This window comes from Hyperolius riggenbachi, chromosome 1 (genome assembly GCF_040937935.1).
Source record: "Hyperolius riggenbachi isolate aHypRig1 chromosome 1, aHypRig1.pri, whole genome shotgun sequence".
Lineage (NCBI taxonomy): Eukaryota > Metazoa > Chordata > Amphibia > Anura > Hyperoliidae > Hyperolius > Hyperolius riggenbachi.
Genome location: NC_090646.1, coordinates 283,926,087 through 283,946,787, shown reverse-complemented (window position 1 = coordinate 283,946,787; position 20,701 = coordinate 283,926,087). Strand labels below are relative to the sequence as shown.

Below are 20,701 nucleotides of genomic sequence, written 5' to 3'. Positions count from 1 at the left end.
GATCACCTGTCTATCACCTGTCCATCACCCCTCAGCACCCCCACCCATCAGAGCAGACCCTAACTGCCCCGCGGGGGTAACCGATCACCTGCCCAGGCCCTCGATTGCCCTCATACCCCCCTTCTGATTACATCCCCTGCTCTTTGTTTACATCTGTCCTCCCCAGCGATCACTAACTGATCTTTGATCAGTAACCCCCTGTGTCTGCCTCTCATCAGATCAGGACTCAGTCTGCCCCGTGCGGGCTCCTGATCAACCCCCACCCCCTCAAATCGCCCTCAGACCCCCCCCCTAATCACCGTCCAAGTGCATTGTATTTGACTGTGCTGCGCTTGTATTCGATTGTGCTGTGCTTGTATTTAATTGTGCTGCGATTGTATTTGATTGTCCCGTGATCTGCTTCGATTGTCCCGTGATTGTTTGATTGCCTGAGACCCCACTTCCCACCACACCCAACCCCCCCTCCCCCCCCCCCCCCCCACCACACCCAACCCCACCCTCCCCCCCCACCACCTCCAACCACCACCTTCCGAGTGCATCAGATTTGCTTGTGCTGTGATTGGAGTCGATTGTGCTGTAATTGTATTTGATTGTCCCGTGATCGACTTCGATTGCCCCGTGATTGTTTGATTGCCTGAGACCCCACTTCCCGCCACACCCAATCCCACCCTCCCCCCATCACCTTCCGAGTGCATCAGATTTGATTGGGCTGTGATTGGATTTGATTGTGCTGTAATTGTATTTGATTGTCCCGTGATCGGCTTCGATTGCCCCGTGATTGTTTGATTGCCTGAGACCCCACTTCCCGCCACACCCAATCCCACCCTCCCCCCATCACCTTCCGAGTGCATCAGATTTGATTGTGCTGTGATTGGAGTCGATTGTGCTGTAATTGTATTTGATTGTCCCGTGATCGGCTTCGATTGCCCCGTGATTGTTTGATTGCCTGAGACCCCACTTCCCGCCACACCCAATCCCACCCTCCCCCCATCACCTTCCGAGTGCATCAGATTTGATTGTGCTGTGATTGGAGTCGATTGTGCTGTAATTGTATTTGATTGTCCCGTGATTGTTTGATTGCCTCTGAGACCCCACTTTCCACCAACCCCAATACCTCTCAAATACTCCCTTTTTGCTAGGTAGGTGCTCTTTTTTTCTGGGTAGTCTCGGAGGAAAACCCCATAAATTTAGCGATCCAAAATGGCAAGAAGGGGGCTTTCCGATGACGAGGTATACAGGTACATGGACCAGTCGGATGAGTTCTTTTGGGAAGAATCATCCGTCGAATCTTCCGGGTCCGAATTTGAACCTGTAGAAAGCAGTGGTTCCCTGACCGCTAGTGATGACGAGGCTATGGTCCCGGCTAGAGCCAGGCGTACCAGACCCCAAGTCGTTAGACCGCAGGTGGCGCAGGATCCGCCTCAAGGGCAGCAGGGTGGTGCTAGCGCTGTTGATAGTTTTCTTGGTGAGGCAGGCACCAGCAGCGCAGCATCTCCTGGACTTAGTGCCAGTGCTTCCGTAGACCCTGGCGAAGTGGTGAGCGTCAGCATGGAAGTTGAAACTGGTACGGTGGCAAGTGCAGTAGTACCCCCGTCGCAGCCACCAAGAAGAAGACGGGCCCGTAGTACCCATAGACTCCCAGAGGTGCTGGCACAACCAGATTGGCAATCCCTTGATTCCGCCGCACCCGTAGTGCCCCCTTTCACCGCCCAGTCTGGAGTCCAGGTGGCGACAGCTCATCTAGGAACGGCCCTAGAATTTTTGCAGCTGTTCATCACCCAGGTTCTCTTGGACTTAATTGTGGTTGAGACCAACCGTAAAGCCACACAATTCATCACCGAGCACCCGGAGAGCATGTATGCCCAGCCTTTCGGGTGGAAACCAGTCCAAGTTTCCAAAATTAAAATCTTTTTGGCCCTTATCCTTCACTTGGGACTAATGAAACAGAATGTACTGCGGTCGTATTGGTCTACGAACCCAGTAAATCATGTTCCCTTGTATCCTGCTGCCATGTCCAGGACACGATTTGAGTCCATCCTGCGCTTCCTGCATTTCAACGACGACGAAACCTGTCATGAAAGGGGAGACCCTGCTTATGAGCGGCTCCACAAAATTCGGCCCCTCATAGACCACCTGTCCTCAACATTTGCAGATGCTTATATCCCTGAACAGAACATCTGCGTAGACGAGTCCCTCTTACGCTTTACCGGGCGCCTTGGCATCAAACAGTACATCCCAAGCAAGTGCGCCCGGTATGGGGTGAAACTGTATAAGCTCTGTGAAAGGGCCACAGGCTATACATGTCGTTTTAGGGTCTATGAGGGAAAAGACTCAAAATTGGAGCCGGTCGGATGCCCTGACTACCTGGGGAGCAGTGGAAAGGTTGTGTGGGACTTGGTGTCACCCTTGTTCCAGAAGGGGTACCATCTTTTTGTGGACAATTATTACACAAGTGTGGCCCTCTTTCAGCACTTAAAGTTAGAAGGAATCCGATGCTGTGGCACTGCGCGGCCTAGTCGCCAGGGCTTCCCCCAACGGCTCATTACCACCAGACTTGAACGGGGGCAGAGGGCCGCCTTGCGTACTGAAGACCTGCTCGCGGTGAAATGGAGGGACAAGAGGGACGTTTACTTTCTGTCCACCATTCACACAGACACGACAGTCCAAATTCAACGGGCAACTAAGGTCATTGAAAAGCCCCTTGTCGTCCACGAATATAATGTCAACATGGGAGGGGTGGACTTCAATGACCAGAGGTTAGCGCCCTATTTAATGACCCAGAAAACAAGACGCTGGTATAAGAAAGTGTCTTTTTATCTGATTCAATTGGCAGTTTACAACAGCTTTGTTCTCTACAGTAAGGCTGGGAGAACTGGATCTTTCCTCCAATTTCAGGAACAGATCATTCTGGACATCCTGTATCCAGGAGGTGCCAGGCCCCCCCCCCAGATGCAACTAGCCGACTGCATGGTAGGCATTACGCCTATCAGATTCCGTGTGCCCCAGGTCAACGCATCCGAAGAAAACGTTGTCGTGTCTGCAGCAGGACTGGAAGAAGGAATGACACCAGTTTTTATTGACCCCGCTGTCCTGACCAGCCTGGCCTATGCGTAGGGCCGTGTTTTGAAAGGTACCACGAGCAGGTACACTATTAGAACCTAGGGAACTCCAGACACAGGAGTAGGCACACACTCAGTGGTCTTTTGCACATTGTCGCAGGGAGAGGAGAGGTAAGCTTGAAGACCAAACGGGTAAGCATAAAAGTGGGAAGAAGGATCGGTTTCCTAGCTTGATATTGGTGATCTGTCCTGGGTTGGCGATATAAGACGGCATGTTTGAATTTCCCTTGAGTGTGGACACCCCCGGTTTATATGTGATTTGGGCCTATGATGATGCTTTAATGCCACACAGAGTCATCTCTATTGGCAGGCATATTGCTGTATCCTACAGGCATAATGCTGTATACTAAAGTTCTGAGGCCCAGTCACATAAGTTGGTGGCTCACCCTGAGTGCAGGGTGGCACGGGGTGTCTCTCTCCTGAGGTTATCACTGCCATTGATGTGGAGGAAGATCTGCCATTGATGTGGAGCAAGGTATGTTTGCCGTTCATTTTTCCTTTCAGCCCAGAGTGCATTACTTGTATACCCAATATAAGGAGTATAGCAGAAACTCCTAATACTGGCCATACATGTAATGATTGCAGAGACCCTAAAATGCCAGGACAGACTCCACAAATGACCCCATTTTGGAAAGAGGACACCCTAAAGTATTATGTGAGGTGCACGGTGAGTTCATAAAAGATTTTAGTTTTTGTCACAAGTTAGCAGAATTTTTTTTTTAAATTTTTTTTAACAAAGTGTCATTTTCCGTTTACTTGTGACAAAAAATAAAATTTTCAATGACCTCACCATTACCCTCATGGAATACCTTGTTGTGTATTCTTTCCAAAATGGGGTCATTTGTGGGGTTTGTTAACTGTCCTGGCAAGTGAGCGGGGTGCTAAATTGTGAGCACCCCTGTAAAGCCTAAAGGTACTCATTGGACTCTGGGCCCCTTAGCGCAGTTAGGGTGCAAAAAAGTGCCACACATGTGGTATTGCCGTACTCGGGAGAAGTAGTACAATGTGTTTTGGGGTGTATTTTTACACATACCCATGCTGGGTGGGAGAAATACCTCTGTAAATGACAATCTTTTGATTTTTTTACACACAATTGTCCATTTACAGAGTTATTTCTCCCACCCAGCATGGGTATGTGTAAAAATACACCCCAAAACACATTGTACTACTTCTCCCGAGTACGGCGATACCACATGTGTGGCACTTTTTTGCACCCTAACTGCGCTAAAGGGCCCAAAGTCCAATGAGTACCTTTAGGATTTCACAGGTCATTTTGCGGAATTTGATTTCCAGACTACTCACGGTTTAGGGCCCCTAAAATGCCAGGGCAGTATAGGAACCCCACAAATGACCCCATTTTAGAAAGAAGACACCCCAAGGTATGCCGTTAGGAGTATGGTGAGTTCATAGAAGATTTTATTTTTTGTCACAAGTTAGTGGAAAATGACACTTTGTGAAAAAAACAATAAAAATCAATTTTCCGCTAACTTTTGACAAAAAATAAAATCTTCTATGAACTCACCATACTCCTAACGGCATACCTTGGGGTGTCTTCTTTCTAAAATGGGGTCATTTGTGGGGTTCCTATACTGCCCTGGCATTTTAGGGGCCCTAAACCGTGAGGAGTAGTCTGGAAATCAAATTCCGCAAAATGACCTGTGAAATCCTAAAGGTACTCATTGGACTTTGGGCCCTTTAGCGCAGTTAGGGTGCAAAAAAGTGCCACACATGTGGTATCGCCGTACTCGGGAGAAGTAGTACAATGTATTTTGGGGTGTATTTTTACACATACCCATGCTGGGTGGGAGAAATAACTCTGTAAATGGACAATTGTGTGTAAAAAAATCAAAAGATTGTCATTTACAGAGGTATTTCTCCCACCCAGCATGGGTATGTGTAAAAATACACCCCAAAACACATTGTACTACTTCTCCCGAGTACGGCGATACCACATGTGTGGCACTTTTTTGCGCCCTAACTGCGCTAAAGGGCCCAAAGTCCAATGAGTACCTTTAGGATTTCACAGGTCATTTTGCGGAATTTGATTTCCAGACTACTCCTCACGGTTTAGGGCCCCTAAAATGCCAGGGCAGTATAGGAACCCCACAAATGACCCCATTTTAGAAAGAAGACACCCCAAGGTATTCTGTTAGGAGTATGGTGAGTTCATAGAAGATTTTATTTTTTGTCACAAGTTAGTGGAAAATGACACTTTGTGAAAAAAACAATAAAAATCAATTTTCCGCTAACTTTTGACAAAAAATAAAATCTTCTATGAACTCACCATACTCCTAACGGAATACCTTGGGGTGTCTTCTTTCTAAAATGGGGTCATTTGTGGGGTTCCCATACTGCCCTGGCATTTTAGGTGCCCTAAACCGTGAGGAGTAGTCTGGAAATCAAATTCCGCAAAATGACCTGTGAAATCCTAAAGGTACTCATTAGACTTTGGGCCCCTTAGCGTACTTGGGGTGTAAAAAAGTGCCACACATGTGGTACCGCCGTACTCGGGAGAAGTAGTATAATGTGTTTTGGGGTGTATTTTTACACATACCCATGCTGGGTGGGAGAAATAACTCTGTAAATGGACAATTGTGTGTAAAAAAAAAATAAAAAATTGTCATTTACAGAGATATTTCTCCCACCCAGCATGGGTATGTGTAAAAATACACCCCAAAACACATTATACTACTTCTCCTGAGTACGGCAATACCACATGTGTGGCACTTTTTTGCAGCCTAACTGCGCTAAGGGGCCCAAAGTCCAATGAGCACCTTTAGGCTTTACAGGGGTGCTTACAATTTAGCACCCCCCAAAATGTCAGGACAGTAAACACACCCCACAAATGACCCCATTTTGGAAAGTAGACCCTTCAAGGTATTCAGAGAGGGGCATGGTGAGTCCGTGGCAGATTTCATTTTTTTTTTGTCGCAAGTTAGAAGAAATGGAAACTTTTTTTTTTTTTTTTTTTTTGGTCACAATGTGTCATTTTCCGCTTACTTGTGACAAAAAATAATATCTTCTATGAACTCACTATGCCTCTCAGTGAATACTTTGGGATGTCTTCTTTCCAAAATGGGGTCATTTGGGGGGTATTTATACTATCCTGGAATTCTAGCCCCTCATGAAACATGACAGGGGGTCAGAAAAGTCATAGATGCTTGAAAATGGGAAAATTCACTTTTTGCACCATAGTTTGTAAACGCTATAACTTTTATCCAAACCAATAAATATATGCTGAATGGGTTTTTTTTTAATCAAAAACATGTTTGTCCACATTTTTCGCGCTGCATGTATACAGAAATTTTACTTTATTTGAAAACTGTCAGCACAGAAAGTTAAAAAAATCATTTTTTTGCCAAAATTCATGTCTTTTTTGCTGAATATAATAAAAAGTAAAAATCGCAGGAGCAATCAAATAGCACCAAAAGAAAGCTTTATTAGTGACAAGAAAAGGAGCCAAAATTCATTTAGGTGGTAGGTTGTATGAGCGAGCAATAAACCGTGAAAGCTGCAGTGGTCTGAATGGAAAAAAAGTGCCTGGTCCTTAAGGGGTAGAAAGCCCTAGGTCCTTAAGTGGTTAACTGTTTACAGCTGTCTCTAACAGCCAAAACAGCTAGAAGCAGCTACATAACCTGCCCACAGTAAAAATGTCACCATGTAATAAATGTCAGAATGTAAATCGGGGAGAAGAAAGATTTTACAATGAGCAAACAGTGACTAAATCATTTATACATAATTATTGTAAAAATGAAGCACTTTTTTATTGCATTATTTTCACTGGAGTTCCTCTTTAAAATTGCGAGGTTCATGGCTAGTCTCTCAGATACTACAACGCTTATCTGATCAACTTGAAGCCACATCACCAAATTAATATAATGGGGCACTAAAACACCAAGGTCAAGGGAATAGAAGAACGGGGGGGGGGGGGGGGGGGCAGGGGGCACTATACCACTAGGGAAATCTGGAGATGCAAATAATTTTGGCTTGCATGCTAATTTAATGCCAATTGTATGCAGCTCAGATTTGTACCAATCAAATACATTTCCTTTTGGTTCCAAGCTGAATACAATTTGCGTGCAAGCCAAAATTATTTGCATCTCATTGACCATCTCTACTAAGTGTACCTGGCTACCTATACTGCAGAGATCATCCTGCTACCTACAATGGAAAGGGGGAGCTACATCTGGCTACTGGGGGACATTTGGCTACTTATACTGGGGGTAGGGTGCTACATCTGGCTACCCATGCTGTGGGGGGTCATCTTGCTACCTATACTGAGGGAAGGTGGGCTACATCTGGTTACCTACACAGCGGGGGTCATCCGGCTAACTATACTGGGGGGACATTTGGCTATTTATACTGGGGGGTGGGGGTGCTACATCAGGCTACCCATATCGTCATCCTGCTACCTACAAGGGAAAGGGGGGGCTACATCTGGCTACTTTTAAACTGCAGGGGTCATCTGGCTAACTATACTGGGGGACATTTGGCTACCTATACTGGGCAGGTGCTACATCTGGCTACCTATATTGTGGGGGGGGGGGTCATTTGGCTATCTATACTGAGGGACATTTGGCTACCTATACTGAGGGGGGCTACATCTGGCTACCTATACTGTCAGGGTGGGGGCATCTCGCTATCTATACTGAGCAGGGCTGCATATATACTGGGGGACATTTTGCTACTTATACTGGGGGTGGGAGTGGTACATCTGGCTACCTATATTGTGGGAGGTCATCTGGCTACCTATATGGGGGGGGGGAATCTGGCTACCTATTCTTGGGCTACATCTGGCTATTTAAAATATATCCTCACACCTGTATGCTAGTTTACCATTAGATTTCAGTGTGCCGATCATTGTTCAAACTTACCATGAATATATAGCCCCTGATTTGGGAAAGGGTATTCTTTCTATTTAGGCAGCCAGCCTTGCACCAACACTGTTCAGGTGTTTGCTGGCTATGAATATGGCCCTGTTAGTTAGGCCTGATTTGCATCAACACTTTTTATTTGTTTGATGACTGTGGCTAAGGCTGTGCAGTGACGTTTCAAGGAAGTGTCACACCCCAAATGGAGAGGTATTTGATGGGATGAGCATAGTAATTTAAGTCTATATTGGAAAGATTGAACGTTGACTTATTTGCCAATCTCCCTGAAGATTGCAGAACACACAAAAGGGACATGTTGGGTCACATGGTAGTTGCACATCTGACACAGTGTATTCTGGTGAGCTAAAAAGCCTCTGCATGTTGTAATGACACTTTCCAGTCACTTATGAACTGTACACAGACAATAAGGCATATCCGGAGGACCGTTTCACACAAAACTAACGTTTCTCGCTACGGAGCTGCTTATCAACTTCCGCAAGAAGTTTTCTTCTAATGGCATATTACCGATACTTGCACTTACTGCATTCTGTTTTCCCGTCACTATCATCACTGCAAGTGTCATTGCACCCAATTCTGGGTTCAAGTCTCATTCTGTGGTCCTGTCTTTACCTGCGGTGTGATTGGCCACAGGTAATATTACCGCAACATACTGTCCATTTGCAGGGCTGTGTATTTTTCCACTTATGTGATGGGACTGGTCACTGTGATATAAACACGTATATATCTCCATGCTCCCATCCAGTGTTGTACTCATACTGTGCTGCGTGATCTGGTTTTTCTTGTATTCCTGTATTGTCATATTGCTGTATGTCACCTCTAAATATTGTCTGTAACCTAAACTAATGTCCAGCGCTGCGTAATATGTTGGCACTTTAAAAATACTATAAATAAATAAATAACAAGTACATTGTAACAGCTGCTACACCTTCTGTTGGACCTGGGGCTATGCTATTGGTGGCCCAGAAGTAACGTTTATTACAGGAGGATCATTATTATTTCGGACTATACTGTTAATCTGTGCAGTACAGTACACTTGTGTCTTACAGCACAAACTCATGATATTATTTGATATGCATACGGGGATTATTGCAAAATTACTTTTCCATCGGATACATTTACCATTCCAATTTACATATAGCCCATCCCATGCAAGAACACTCCTTACTCGCTGTTTTTCTTGATTGGGCAGTAGTAACTTTGCACTTGATAGGGCATTTGCAAATTATTTGTGAGCTCAATAGATCTGCACTCCGTGACAGACGTATTGTATTTTAGAGTTATGTTGTCTTCTTGTCACATACCTCCCATTTCTGTATTTACATATTGTCCTTCTCTTGCCATACACAAGTGGTCCCATGGTACTGCACAGGCCAGGGTCGTCTTGTGTGGCTGCGCAGTGCAGGCCGAGCTTGTACATGGATGAAGAGCGGCCCCACAAACCTAATTGACAAGCCCTCATAGCAGTTACTGATTGCAAGCTTGGCTAAATTGGCCTGGGGAGAGGCCAAAAATGTTACTTCATTAATTTATATAAGCCATTGTATTTGTTACCCTTACTGTAAAACTGGAGAAAAACATAATTTCAGCCTAATAATTTTGCACAGTGATGGTTAATTATTGCATGCACTTACTATATAGTTACAGGTTGCCCAGCAAGCTCATGGTAAACCAGAACTAGGAGTGTGTAAGGGGCCAGAAGAGAACAAAAAGCCTCCTTACTAAAATGCTATGCAAGCAGAAGAAACTTCTGTTGTGCATAGCATTATAGTAGGGAGTTTTTTTCCCTTGAGTTCTGGCTCACCAGATATTGTAAACAATTTGTGTTTCAAGTCCTACCCCATAGAGCCATATCAATCAATGCCATGCACTGATGAGGATCAACCAATCCAAAACAGTCTGTATGCATTATGCTGTGTTCCTCTTTTTCTTTCTCTTCTGAAAGAGTTAAATATCAGGTATGGAAGTGGCTGACTCAGTCCTGACTCAGACAGGAAGTGACTACAGTGTGACCCTCACAGATAAGAAATTCCAACTATAAAACTCTTTCCTAGCAGAAAATGGCTTCTGAGAGCAAGAAAGAGATAAAAAGGGGAATTTCTTATCAGTGAGGGTCACACTGTAGTCACTTCCCGTCTTAGTCAGGACTGAGTCAGCCCCTTACATACCTGATATTTAACTCTTTCAGGCAGACAAAGAAAAAAAGGAACACAGCATAGTTATTTGTGTGCTAGGCACTGTACATACACATGTCTATCTCTTTATGTCACATGTCACTAAGCATGAGAAAAATACCATTTGGCTAATTATTGTGCATGAGGTTAAAAAAACTTACCAAATTTTGTTAAAAAATGATGTATTACTTTCTAATATTCAGCTCTTCTCATGATGAATTTACTCTGACTAACAAACAAAAGTATAATTTGAGCTGTTCAAAAGCACACCCTAGGATACACAATTCATTTTCAGAACCTGTGGTTTGTATAGCCGCTGGATAGTGTACTGGTTAAGGGCACAGGAGACCAGGGTTCAAATCTCGATTCTTTCTGTTTGGTAAGCCAGCACCTATATCTAGTAAGTAGACCTTGGGAAAGACTCCCTAACAATGCTACTGCCTACTAAGTGCACCTTAATGGCTACAGTGTGTGGCGCGTTTGGAGTCCGCCATGAGAAAAGCACAATATAAATGTTTTGTGTCCATATGGCCACTTTTGCACTGAGGTGTTGTGGTGTGTTGTTGTGAATAGCAAACACAGTGGAATTAAATTATAATTGGATGACCACAACATTGTATTAATAGTACGTTGCTGCAGTACTGGACAAATGGCCTCAATTCACTAAGCTTATCTCCTGTCTTTAATAACATTTCTATAGTTATCACCATGGTGATGAGGCATGTCGTATTCAGGAAACATTTTACCTCAGGCAAACCTAAAGTTAACTCTTCTGTCTTTAAATTAACCCTTCAATCCTTAAAGAGACTCCGTAACAAAAATTGCATCCTGTTTTTTATCATCCTACAAGTTCAAAAAGCTATTCTAATGTGTTCTAGCTTACTGCAGCACTTTATACTATCACTGTCTCTGTAATAAATCAACTTATCTCTCTCTTGTCAGACTTGTCAGCCTGTGTCTGGAAGACTGCCAAGTTCTTCAGTGTTGTGGTTCTGCTATGAACTCCCCCTTCCAGGCCCCTGTATGCACACTGCCTGTGTGTTATTTAGGATTAGAGCAGCTTCTCTCTTCTCTCTTATCTTTTACAAGCTGGATAAATCGTCCTCTGAGCTGGCTGGGCTTTCACATACTTAGGAATTACAGAGAAGGGCAAAGCTGTTTGCAGGAAGAAACAAGCAGCCTGAAACTTCAGTGCATGAGAACAGGGGGAAAGAAACACACAAATAATCTCTTGAGATTCAAAAGGAAGGGTGTATACAGCCTGCTTGTGTATGAAAGTATTTTCTATGTGTGGACATACTGTACATCAACCTACTTCCTGTTTTGGTGGCCATTTTGTTTGTTTATAAACAAACTTTTTAAAACTGTTTTTAACCACTTTTAATGCGGCGAGGAGTGGCGAAATTGTGTCAGAGGGTAATAGGAGATGTCCCCTAACGCACTGGTATGTTTACTTTTGTGCGATTTTAACAATACAGATTCTCTTTAAAATAACTCCATAGTTAAAGACAGGCTGTTTATTAACTGCGTTTGAAAATAACTACAGAGGAGGTAAATTAACTACAGAGGAGGTAAATTAACTACATAAGAGGTAACTTAAGGAATGAAGAGCTAAAATAACTCACTGTGTGGAGGTAAGTTTTCTCTTGCCTTATTATCTCCAGCATGATCTTAGTGAATTGAGGCCAATGTGTAACAGAGTTCATGGGGCTGGAGGAAGCTCCAGGTAAGTATAAATATATCTCCTTTAACTTATCTACACAGCCTCAGTTGGAAAAATCATCTCCTCCATGGGCTTCACCTACCACCTGCATGCCGACGACACCCAGATATACCTCCACACCCCAGATCTCTCCTCCTCCACCATGTACAAAGGCCTCAATTCACTAGAGAAGAGTTAGTAAGAGATAAAAGGTTGGTATTTTATCTCATGCGGTATTTTAACACTTTGTTTGCAATTCACCACTGTGAGAGGATAGAGAGAGGAGTGTTCGGTAGCAGGCGATAATGGTGCGATAATGGAGCGATATGGATGCGAAAACCGTGCGATAAACGGTCGATAGTTATGCGGTGTTAGTGATTTGCATGCGGTTCTTTGCCTCTCTGGATGCTGGAAGTAAAGGATTGTGGGTAGGAGGAGGAGGTTATTACCAGCATGTGACCACAGATGGTTTCCCTCCCTGTTTTTTGAACCTCTCCTTCCATTACAAACCCTCCCTCCGTTCTGCATATTAAGCATTTACAATATTAAGTGGATGGGTGAAACGGAGGAGGTATTTGGATACATTTTCACACTCACTCCCGATGAAAAATGTATCCAGATTCCTCCTTTATGTCGCCCATCCACTTAATATTGTAAATGCTTAATATTGCTTAATATGCTGAATAGTGTAAATGGGCTGCTCTCTGGTGCCTGAAATATGTACAGTATAGGCTGTTACTGTATGCTGCTAGTAAACTAGCTGCAGAGTGAGCTGCAGCAGCTGTGAGAAAAAACAGATATCTCCAGGTACATTCAGGGGATAAATAGATGAAAAATTAACCAATGGCCACACCCCCTTTTTTCCCTGGTGTATTGTGATTTTGAGAACAAATAACAACTATCGCCTATTTATCGCATGGATTTCTCTCTGTCGATATTTCACCCTATACTTCTGGAGAATTGCTATTTGGAGATATCACAGGAGGTAAATTACCTCCCATGAGATAAATAGGTCGGTAACCACTGGTGAATTGAGGCCATTGTCTCCACCTGCCTCACATCCATTTCCTCCTGGATTGCCAACAGATTCCTGAAGCTTAATTTGGACAAGACTGAGCTTCTGATATTCCCGAGGGTAGGGGGGACAGAGAGCGCTCCGATGGTGCATTAACCACAGTATGTAATCAACACACACATAAAAGTTGCACTTACAAATCTAGTAGCTGTGCTGCGCTTTGCATCAAATCCTCCAGTTGGTTTCCTCAGCCTAATCCAGCCTGGCCAGGGCTGGTGGTGTAGATGGTGTTACAAGAGGACGTCTGTCTGGGGAGAGCGGTGCACGGCTTCTGACATCACTACCGGTTTCGGCGTTAATCCTCGCCTTCCTCAGGTGACGTTTCCCTCAGACAGCCTGGTATACATAGACTCACCCTTGTGGCAACTGTTGCCAGGGGGCGGTGTTAAAATTCAAAAACTTTATTGAAACAAGTTAAAAGTTGGCATCCACTATTACGTGGAGCGCCAATCGTCTAGGGTTAAATGAAACTAAAATTTATATATAAAAATTCATCCTATATGAAGGAAAAAATCAATAAGTCATATCCTGACAGACCCTTAAGGTCTACACATAATGCTTCCACATTATATGCACTTAGCGCTAATCCAATGCGCAACAGAGGTGCACTGTCAGACCTTACTGCAGACATTATTTGTGTGAAAAAAACTATAACTCCTCCAGCTCCTCCGCTATGTGCAAGGCTTAAGAATAAAACCAATGCCACACAAGAAGGGGCCGATTTATATTGTGAAGGATATTAAAATCTGCACACTACGCATGATTATCTGCGGGTATAAGTCCATACATATACTAAATGGATGGACTCAAACTTTTGAACCTCGAAATGGGTATTCTGCATATTGACCAATAAAATCAATCCTAAGACATAAAAAGCACTAACAGTACAAGCGCTCTGCACTTGTTCAGTTCATCAGAGGTAAAAATTAAGACCCTACTGCAGGCGATATTCTGTATACTAATAGTCATTTAGTCAATAGTCAAACCATATATATCTGTAAATGTGACATTACTGTCATACAAACAATCGTGAACTCTATACAATCAGGTCATTTTCCACAAAGCAATGAATAACAACACAATAACATCAGTAGGGCCCCATTTGTTTCACCCATCAGTGTCCTAGGAGGGGATTTCAATTTATGAAGCTTTGAACCTTCAGGTCTTCATTTAGGCCTCTTGGGGAAAGTGTGTCTAAACTAAAAATCCAATACACTTCCCTCTCACATAGTCTTTTATATCTTAGGCCCATGGGGAGGGAATCCGATATATGTTCCAAACCAGTGATTGTTAGGCTTCCAGGATCACCTTGGTGACATTGCTGAAAGTGACGTGGCACACTGTGTTTATTGGATTTATCCAGGATGTTACACTTGTGCTCACCTAAACGAGTTCTGAGTTTACGGGTGGTTCTACCCACATATCTACCCACATATCTTTTGTTACAATCACATTGCAACAAATAAATAACAAATTTGGTAGCACAATTTATAAATTGCTTTAAAGATATGGAGGGACCTTCCGGATTTGAGATGCTTTTAAGCCTATGTTGCATTAACTGGCAGCATCCCTTCTCCCGTTTCCCGTCACATTACTTCTCAACCAGGTGGTTGGTTCCTTTACATCGATTTTACTTGGTGCGATTACATTTTTTAAAGATTTCGCTTTTTTTTAAAAAATGATTTGGGGTGTCTCTGGCAGTAGACCTTTATGGGGTCTTGTAACAAAATAGGCCAATTCCTTTTTATAATGCCTTGGATCTTTCTTGAGCTGCCGGTGTATTTGGTGATAAAAGTGGGCCCACTCCTAGAGGCTATGGCCTTGTTTTCATCTTTGCAATTTTTCTTTTGTCTGTACACCTTGTGATATTCCCGCCCTGCACAGCTGCACCCTTCCCAGATATGCATATCACTATCGAAAACACTACCATCCGCCCTACCTCCCAAGCGCACTGTCTAGATGTTACCCTGGACTTTGCACTTTCCAAAGTATTGCCCTATCCTGCAACTTCCACCTCCACAAAATCTCCAGGATCCGCTCCTACCTGTCTCTTGACACCACCAAACTTCTCATCCATGCCCTTGTCATCTCCCGCATAGACTATTGCAATTTTTCTTTGTCTGGCCTTCCCTCTAACCGTATTGCCTCCCCCTCCTGCCTCCATCTCAAGGCCTCGTGTCTCCATGGGAGCTTCGTAACTCACCGCTAGAGCTGCAGGCTCCCTGCCATGATTACACTGCTACAAGGGAAAATCTGGGTTAAAAACACTCTACTTCATGGCAAGCCAGACTGTATAGATGTATACCATGTATAACTTGCACAGCTACACTTTGTACACTGCACAATATTTGTGAAAAAAATGATTTATCAAATAAAATTTTGTAATACCTTTCTTGAGAGTGAGATGATACCAGAATGTGTCCGGGCTGTTGATGCAGTTATTAGCTACCGGAATGTGCCTGTGCTGTTGATGCAGTTATTCGCTACCAGAATGTGTCCAGCTGTTGATGCAGTTATTAGTTACCAAAATGTGTCCGGGCTGTTGATGCAGTTATTAGCTACCAGAATGTGGCCGAGCTGTTGGTGCAGTTATTAGTTACCAGAATGTGTCCGGGCTGTTGGTGCAGTTATTAGTTACAGGAATGTGTCCGGGCTGTTGGTGCAGTTATTAGTTACCAGAATGTGTCCGGGCTGTTGGTGCAGTTATTAGTTACCGGAATGTGTCAGGGCTGTTGGTGCAGTTATTAGTTACCAGAATGTGTCCGGGCTGTTGGTGCAGTTATTAGTTACAGGAATGTGTCCGGGCTGTTGGTGCAGTTATTAGTTACCAGAATGTGTCCGGGCTGTTGGTGCAGTTATTAGTTACCGGAATGTGTCAGGGCTGTTGGTGCAGTTATTAGTTACCAGAATGTGTCTGGACTGCTGATGCAGTTATTATCTACCAGTATGTGTCCGGGCTGCTAATGCAGCTATTATCTACCAGAATGTGTCCAAGCTGTTGGTGCAGTTATTGGCTACTAGAATGTGTCCGGGCTGCTGATGCAGTTATTATCTACCAGAATGTGTCCGAGTTGATGTAGTTACCAGAATGGCTGTTGATGTTGTTATTTGTTACCAGAATGTTTCCGAGCTGTTGGGGCAGGTATTAGCTACCAGAATGTGTCTGGGCTGTTGATGCAGTTATTAGTTACCGGAATGTGTCCGAGCTGTTGGTGCAGTTATTAGTTACCAAAATGTGTCCGGGCTGTTGATGCAGTTATTAGCTACCAGAATGTGCCCGAGCTGTTGGTGCAGTTATTAGCTACCAAAATGTGTCCAAGCTGTTGATGCAGTTATTCGCTACCAAAATCTGTCTGGGCTGTTGGTGCAATTATTAGTTACAGGAATGTGTCCGGGCTGTTGGTGCAGTTATTAGTTACCAAAATGTGTCCGGGCTGTTGATGCAGTTATTAGCTACCAGAATGTGGCCGAGCTGTTGGTGCAGTTATTAGTTACCGGAATGTGTCCGGGCTGTTGGTGCAATTATTAGTTACAGGAATGTGTCCGGGCTGTTGGTGCAGTTATTAGTTACCAGAATGTGTCCGGGCTGCTGATGCAGTTATTATCTACCAGAATGTGTCCAGGTTGATGTAGTTACCAGAATGGCTGTTGATGTTGTTATTAGCTACCAGAATGTGTCCAAGCTGTTGGTGCAGTTATTAGTTACCGGAATGTTTCTGAGCTGTTAGTGCAGTTATTGGCTACCAGAATGTGCCCGGGCTGTTGGTGCAGTTATTAGCTACCAGAATATGTCCGGGATGTTGGTGCAGTAATTAGATCCCAGAATGTGTCCAGGCTGCTGATGCAGGTATTAGCTACCAGAATGTGTCCGGGCTGTTGGTGCAGTTATTGGCTATCAGAATGTGTCCGGGCTGTTGGTGCAATTATTCGCTACCAGAATGGGTCCTGGCTGTTGGTGCAGTAATTACTTCCCAGAATGTGTCTGGGCTGTTGGTGCAGCTAGTAGCTTCCAAAAGGTGTCCGGGCTGTTGGTGCAGTTATTAGCTACCAGAATGTATTCGGACTGTTGATACAGTTTTTAGCTACCAGAATGTGTCCAGGCTATTGATGCAGTTATTAGCTACCAGAATGTGTCTGAGCTGGTGGTGCAGTTATTCGCTACCTGAATGTGTCTGAGCTGTTGGTCCATTTATTAGCTACCAGAATGTTTCTTAGCCGTTCCTGCAGTTATTAGCTACCAGAATGTGTCCGAGCTGGTGGTGCAGTTATTCGCTACCAGAATGTATTCGGGCTGTTGGTGCAGTTATTAGTTACCAGAATGTGTCCGGGCTGTTGGTGCAGTTATTAGTTACCGGAATGTGTCCGGGCTGCTGGTGCAGTTATTAGCTACCAGAATGTGTCCAGGCTGTTGATGCAGTTATTAGTTACCAGAATGTGTCTGGGCTGTTGATGCAGTTATTAGTTACCAGAATGTGTCTGGGCTGTTGATGCAATTATTAGCTACCAGAATGTGTCTGGGCTGTTGGTGCAGTTATTAGTTACCAGAATGTGTCTGGGCTGTTGATGCAGTTATTAGCTACCAGAATGTGTCCAGGCTGTTGATGCAGTTATTAGTTACCAGAATGTGTCCGGGCTGTTGGTGCAGTTATGAGTTACCGGAATGTGTCTGGGCTGTTGGTGCAGTTATTAGCTACCAGAACGTGTCTGGGCTGTTGATGCAGTTATTAGTTACTAGAATATGTCTTGGCTGCTGATGCAGTTATTCGCTACCAGAATATGTCTGGGCTGTTGATGCAGTTATTAGCTACCAGAATGTGTCCAGGCTGTTGATGCAGTTATTAGTTACCAGAATGTGTCCGGGCTGTTGGTGCAGTTATGAGTTACCGGAATGTGTCTGGGCTGTTGATGCAGTTATTAGTTACCAGAATGTGTCTGGGCTATTGATGCAGTTATTAGCTACCAGAATGTGTCCGGGCTGTTGGTGCAGTTATTAGTTACCGGAATGTGTCCCGGGCTGTTGGTGCAGTTATTAGCTACCAGAACGTGTCTGGGCTGTTGATGCAGTTATTAGTTACTAGAATATGTCTTGGCTGCTGATGCAGTTATTCGCTACCAGAATATGTCTGGGCTGTTGATGCAGTTATTAGCTACCAGAATGTGTCCAGGCTGTTGATGCAGTTATTAGTTACCGGAATGTGTCCTGGGCTGTTGGTGCAGTTATTAGCTACCAGAACGTGTCTGGGCTGTTGATGCAGTTATTAGTTACCAGAATATGTCTTGGCTGCTGATGCAGTTATTCGCTACCAGAATATGTCTGGGCTGTTGATGTAGTTATTAGTTACCAGGATGTTTCTGAGCTGCTGGTGCAGTTATTAGTTACCGGAATGTGTCCGAGCTGTTGGTACAGTTATTGGCTACCAGAATGTGCCCGGGCTGTTGGTGCAGTTATTAGCTACCAGAATGTGTCCGAGCTGTTAATGCAGTAATTAGCTATTAGAATGTGTCTGTGCTGTTGACGTGAAAAGCTGCTAAAGGTTTGTTTGCATTCCTGGCTTTATTTGGGTTAATGGTTAAAAGTGAGGAAATATCTCAGCCCACATCACTGTATCTTAAGGTCTAGCCAGTACAGAGTGCAGTAGCAGTTCCCATTTTATTTCATCTATTGCAATCATATCTACACAGTGTTCTGCATCCTGCGAGAAAGCAAGGCAAAATGTGCATATATTGTGCCAATGCAAATGTTTATTTCCGCTAATGAAGATAAGACATGCAGAATACAAACGCAAAGTCTTAACAGAAGATAATCTAGACAAATACTGAATCCAGTGACTGTATTTCTCCTACCAATAAACCCTACCCTTATTTGTACAGAGATGCAACAATACAAAGTAATGACTAGGCTATGATTAGAAGCATAAACATTACATAATGCAGACAGCTCGCTAACCGTCCTAAGACTGCCAGAGAAAAGGCATGAGTTAAATCAGAGCACATATCAACTTAACCTAAAAATCCATTGTCATTTTTAAATATCAGCTGTATCTAACAACAGCATACATTTAAGTAAGGTAAATCAGCTTTTTAAAGCAATTAAGATTATTGCTTCTTGACTTTATAGTCATTCCAGAAATACATATAATAATTACCTTAATGATACTGTAACGAATGCACTTGGGGTGTCTTCAAAGTCACACACTAGTTCTTACCGGTTACACTTATGCAGCAGCTGCTATAATTCCATGCTCGGGCATCCCAGAAAAGAACCATAAATAACATGATCGCACGGGGGAGGGACCTAAAGCCAGATCATTTTGACAGCTACCCTTCCTAAGTTTCTCACTAGGGAAAACTTTTTTTCCACACCCTCTGCTGTCAGTCAAAACCACACTATCTTCTAGGAGATGTGCTACAAAGCTGCAACTAAATCCTGAGGTTAAAAAACACTGCAGGGGCTGCAAGGAAAATACAGCATGTTTATTTATTACTAGGCTGCCCCCTAAGCGGTAACACTACATACTAAAAATAAACTGCCAGCTCTAGAGATCTAATAGTCCCCTACAGGTCAGACACTCACAAGAGTGCCACATGAAATCAGTGTTAACAAGACAGTGTCCAGAAGATTGCCAATGGAATTAATTTGCATGTGCTCCTAATTTTATCATAAAATTCATGTATAGGAAGATGTTTTAAAAGGAACACGAAGTGTGAGACCTATGGAAGTTGCTATATTTATTACCTTTTTAAACAATACCAGTTACCTGGCAGTCCTGCTGATCTTCCTGGTCAGTAGGGTCTGAATCATACACCTGAAACAAGCATGCAGCTAATCTCGTTAGATTTGTCATAGACATCTGATCTGCATGCTTGTTCAGGGTCTATGGCTTAAAGGATACCAGAGCCGAATAAAGATGGAGAAACGGGGGAGCAGGCATATACTGTCACCTGTCCTGATGCCTGCCGATCCCCCCCCATTCTCCTCTCTGAACCCCCCACCCCCCCATCTAACCTAAAAGCACTCCGGAATCCTCTTCCAGGTCGCCGAAGTCGGGCTTTACTGTGTAGAAGCTGGCCGGGGTGCACTTGTCCTGTAGTGTGCGCCCGTGGCCAGGAGCGCATGGCGTAATTGTGACGTCATGTGCAGTGCACTTCCAGCCACGGGTACGATGCATGCAGCCCGGCCAGCGCCTGCGCAGTAAAGCCCGACTCCGGTGACACGGAAGAGGATCCCGGGGGGGCTTTTAGGTAAGATGGGCGCAGAGAGGAAAATGGGGGAGCGATGGGCATCAGAACAGGTGATAGCATATGCCTGCTCCCCCGTTTCTCCATCTTTATTCGGCTCTGGTATTCTTTTAAGTATAAGAGGCAGAGGATCAGCTGGAGAACCTGGCAATGTGCATTATTTAAAAGGAAATAAACATGTCAGCCTTCATACCCTTCTCACCTTGGGTTTCCTTTGAAGGACAACTGAAGCTAGAGGGATATAGAGGCTGCCATATTTATTTCCTTTTCAGCAATACCAGTTGCCAGGCAGTCCTGCTGATCCTCTGCCTCTAACACTTTTAGCTATAGACCGAGAACAAGCATGCAGCAGATCAAGTGCTTCTGACATTATTGTCAGGATTTGACAAACTTCGCTGCATGCTTGCTTCTGGTGTTATTCAGACACTACTGAAGCCAAATAGATGAGCAGGGCAGCTGACATTGTTTAAACAGAAAAAAAATATGGCACCCTCCATATCCAT

The 20,701-nt window shown here is 44.0% G+C and overlaps 1 protein-coding gene across 1 annotated transcript in view; it reads right to left on the bottom strand.

Annotated features, from left to right (window-relative positions):
- The window catches only part of SLC20A2 (solute carrier family 20 member 2), a 129,857-nt gene extending 110,665 nt beyond the window's left edge, over positions 1-19,192 (bottom strand). The window contains exon 1 of the mRNA XM_068233659.1: positions 19,106-19,192. The gene's annotated coding sequence lies outside the window, so the exon portion shown is untranslated. The remainder of the gene's footprint in view (positions 1-19,105) is intronic.
- Positions 19,193-20,701: the final 1,509 nt, after the last annotated feature.